A 4,757-nucleotide genomic window follows, 5' to 3' on the forward strand; every position below is an offset into this window, starting at 1 on the left:
CATCCGGTCCCATCACTTCATGGGAAATAGATGGGGAAACAGTGGAAACAGTGTCAGACTTTATTTTTGGGGGCTCCAAAATCACTGCAGATGGTGACTGCAGCCATGAAATTAAAAGATGATTACTCCTTGGAAGGAAAGTTATGACCAACCTATACAGCATATTCAAAAGCAGAGACATTACTTTGCCAACAAAGGTCCGTCTAGTCAAGGCTATGGTTTTTCCAGTGGTCATGCATGGATGTGAGAGTTGGACTGTGAAGAAAGCTGAGTGCCGAAGAATTGATGCTTTTGAACTGTGGTGTTGGAGAAGACTCTTGAGAGTCCCTTGGACTGCAAGGAGATCCAACCAGTCCATCCTAAAGGAGATTAGTCCTGGATGTTCATTGGAAGAACTGATGTTGAAGCTGAAACTCCAATACTTTGGCCACCTGATGTGAAGAGTTGACTCATTTGAAAAGACCCTGATGCTGGGGAACATTGAGAGCAGTAGGAGAAGGGGACGATAGAGGATGAGATGGTTGGATGGCATCACCGACTTGATGGACATGGGTTTGGGTAGGCTCCGGGAGTTGGTGATGGACAGGGAGGCCTGGCATGCTGCGGTTCATGGGGTTGCAAAGAGTCAGACACAACTGAGCAACTGAACTGAACTGAATCTGTAACATTTCCACAGTCTTTCTGTCTTTTACGTTAGCATTTTTGAAGAATATAGCCCTCACTATACCTCCTCCCCTGTCCTTTTTTTTCCCCCCTCTGGCCGTGCTGTGCAGTTTGTGGGATCCTGCAATAGAAACTCTGAATCCTAACCACTGGACTGCCAGGGAATTCCTGAACCCTACCCGTTTTAAAAATAGAATAATCCTCATTTTAGGTCTGTCTGACATTTCCTTGTTATTAGAGTGAAGTGATACGTTCTAGGCCAGAGTACCACATAGGTGATATTGTGTCCTTCTCAGAGTACCATGTCTGTTCACATTGGTAATGTTAATTTCAATGACTTGCTCAAGGTGTATTCCAAATTCTCCATTATATAATTAGTGTTTCTCTCCTCACTTTTGCATCTAGTAAGAACAATCCATGAGGAGACACTTTATGATGCAAACATTCTCATCAAAATTTTCTCTAGATGTAGCATCCATTGATGAATCTTGTCTCATCTAATCTTCATTTTCATGGTTGCAAAAGAATGGTCCTCCAGGTCTAATACTACTTCCCCACCCACCAGTAAGCCATTGAATTTCATTACAGCTGAGGATTCCCTTTTCCCTCATTTAATTTTATTTACTGTCCATTTATTATTGATATGGACTTGTGAATTCCCATTTTTTTAGTGGTTTATAATTGATTGCTGTACTTCTTTTGATACTCAAATTCATATATTTTTGCTTATGTAAATTACTAGGCAAATGTAGCTTTAGGCAGTTTACCAACATCCAGTTGGGTTATAGCCACTTAGCCCCTTCTAAAGTATAGAAATTTGGGAGCCTAGCCCTGTTATGTACCAGGTGCAATGCTGAGCAATTTAATTTCAGTGTATGTGGCATACCTATATGTGCTTAGATATGAATAGACAATAGCTCACAAAGAACTGACAGCAGGGCCTACTTTGAGAGAAGGAGATGGGGGAGGGGGACCGGGGTTTGAAGTTGGAGAGAAATTTTCACTTTTGTAATATTTGAATTTTTAAAAAAATCAGGGACATGTAACAAGTTATCAGTTCTTTTAAAATGTTTGTTTTCTTGTTGAATGGTTATCAGCAAAACCAGATCAGTTTGGTTCTGCCACTGAAGAACACATTTTGTTTTCCCTGTTACTAAACTTCTCAGCTTTGTGTGAAAGCTTTCTAGGCACACAGTCTTCACTGCCTTTTGTACAATTGTTTGGTGACTACCCTTAGTGTGGGTCTGTCTTTGAAAGCAAGCTTTGAGTACCAGCACTGTAGATTTTGATTGACCCGTGGCCCTCAGTTCTCAGACTCAGAGTGTGACTGTACTGCCAGTGTTAATGCAGTGTAATTGCCATAGCAGTGGAGTGCTGCTTCCACCCTGACCTTCATTCTAGAAAGTTTTACAAGCTGGTAGAGGGGAGACTGTATGCGAAGTTGTAGATTAAGTGCTCATCTCAAACTAATTTCTCAATCATTTGGCTGCATGTGTCCTAGGTAAGTAATGATGGCTGGATTTGTTCATGGCAGTGCTTTGGAATCTTAATAATTCTCAGGGTGTCTGCTATTGAGTAGCTGTCCTTTCCACATTTTAGATAATTGAGACCATTTTTTTTTCTATAAATCTACACACAATATATCCTAAAGTTTCTTCCTCACTTAAAATAAACCAGTACATTCAAGACACTCGATCTCACTGTGGTAAGAAATCTCTGAACCTTGCAAAGCTCTGGATGCTCTGGCTCAGCGCAGAGAACTTTGTAACACACAACCCAGAGGGAAGCTCCGTTGGCCCCCTCACAAGCAGACTTGTGTAATTACTCCTCCATTAAGCCTGCATGCAGACCACACTGAACTCAACCATAGTCATCCTTCTTGAAAAAAAATAAAATAAAGTGGCCTTATTATAAACATGGGCAAGCTGGATTTTTTTGAGGGGCTTTTGCATTTTGGAGCCTTGTGGTTTTCTTCATCTATTTGATAATCATTAACATGCGCAGCAGTTAACCTTCCAGCAATGTGAAACTTTATATCTGAGCTTTGCAGCATCTGTCTTGAAACACAGACTGAGGTTTGCTGAGGCTGTTTTTATAATCACTGGTGGTAAAAATCAGGAAGATGCAAAATGGGCGTGTATTGAAGTGTAGTTCATCCAACATTCTAGACCTTAAATTAGAGTGATGAGCATAAACACTGCAAACAGAGTTTTTTTTTTCCCCAACTAAATTGCAATTATATTTTAAATTACCTACAATTACCAGAAACCATCTCAAAGCTAGAAATTAACTTCTTAGGCACTGGTCCCAGCAGATCAGCTGTTAAATAGACCATCTTGTGTAGCTGACCTCCCACTCTAGTTTCACTCACACACAGCCTCACACGAACCAAGCAAGGCAGAGCCCCAGGGCGGGGCACAAGTTTCACAGTCACGTGATAGGCGTGACAGCCCAACAGGATTGTGCAGCCATATTTTTACAACTTCCTGAATTACAGTTTCATCCAGGTTCATGATGTTTAGCTGAAATACTGTGCTTGTTTTCTTTTTGCGAGCAAGTGACCATTTTATTTTAGATTTTAGTTGAATTATTTTATGCAGCAGGTTTTGTCATCTGAAATTTAGGAGCCACTAGGACTATTTCTGACTGGTCACTGTGTGACCTTGGTTAAAGTTCTTATCTTCTGGGCTTCAGAATGGGATGAGCAGTTGGGAAAGTGCCAGGTGGCCTCCCGTCAGGGCACCTGCCAAGTGGCCTACGTACATGGGTAGATTCTTTCCCATCTTGTAGTCAGTCTGCTCCCTGGTCCTGTGTTGCCACCTCCCTTTCAATGAGAGAATGGGGATACTTCCTGGCTAGTATATAACTCAGGAGAAGGCAATGGCACCCCACTCCAGTACTCTTGCCTGGAAAATCCCATGGATGGAGCAGCCTGGTAGGCTGCAGTCCATGGGGTTGCTAAGAGTCGGACACGACTGAGCGACTTCACTTTCACTTTTCACTTTCATGCATTGGAGAAGGCAGTGGCAACCCACTCCAGTTTCTTGCCTGGAGAATCCCAGGGACAGGGGAGCCTGGTGGACTGCCATCTATGGGGTCGCCCAGAGTCAGACACGACTGAAGCAACTTAGCAGCAGCAGTATATAACTCAGCACATAGTTGAGTTGAATTCAGCATGGTAGAGTACTTTAAAATGTTGAAATTTATACTTAATACATTTCAGAATGGATGAACTAGTTTAAACCTCATGGCCTCTTGTTTCTCCAGGAACCCATGATGATCCTCTTTTTCTTGAATCCAGTTTCTTGTCTTGAATTCACTCCCCTAACTGTCCCTAAAGTGATTTTTCTGAAATGCAGAGCAATGCCAATTTCCTTCTTAAAATTTTTCAAATTTTCCATTTGCCAAGAGCCATCCTGATTAGATCCCTGCCAACTTCTCTGCTTCACACTTCACTTCCACAGTATGAAATTATTTCCAATTCTCTCCCATACACCACTCTTGTATTCATATAAAACACTTCGTTTTGTACTGTCGATTTTTTCTGGCTTGCTCGCCTCTCACTTGGCTAAATCTTAACAGCGGTGTTTAAGACTGTTTAGATCGTACTTGGAGTGCATGTTTGTGTCCCCTCAAAATTCATATTATGGGCTTCCCCGCTGGCTCAGTGGTAAAGTATCTGCCTGCAATGCAGGAGACCCAGGTTCAATCCCTGGGTCGGGAAGATCTCTTAGAGTAGGAAATGGCAACCCACTTCAGTATTCTTGCCTGGAGAATTCCATGGACAGAGAAGCCTGGTAGGCTACAGTCCATGAGGTCACAGAGTCAGATACAACTGAGCATGCACAGCAAAATTCATATATTGAAATCTTAACCCTCGATGTCATGGTATCAGCAGGTACCTTTGGGAGGTGATCAGGTCATAGGCAGAGCCTGCATGAACAGGATTAGTGCCCTTAAAAAGAGGCCCCAGAAAGATCACTTGTCCTGTCTGCCATGTGAAGTTGCAGTGAGAAGACAGCCATCAGTGAGGAAGCGGACTTGCACCAGACACCAGATCTGCCAGTGCCATCATCCTCATTTCCAGAATTGGA

The 4,757-nt window shown here is 42.5% G+C and overlaps 1 non-coding gene across 1 annotated transcript; it reads left to right on the plus strand.

Moving 5' to 3' along the window:
* Positions 1-4,316: 4,316 nt before the first annotated feature.
* TRNAC-GCA lies at positions 4,317-4,387 on the plus strand. The gene has a single exon. It is a non-coding gene; the product is annotated as a tRNA-Cys (tRNA).
* Positions 4,388-4,757: the final 370 nt, after the last annotated feature.

The sequence above is a fragment of the Bison bison genome, unplaced genomic scaffold (genome assembly GCF_000754665.1).
Source record: "Bison bison bison isolate TAMUID 2011002044 unplaced genomic scaffold, Bison_UMD1.0 scf7180017864254, whole genome shotgun sequence".
Lineage (NCBI taxonomy): Eukaryota > Metazoa > Chordata > Mammalia > Artiodactyla > Bovidae > Bison > Bison bison.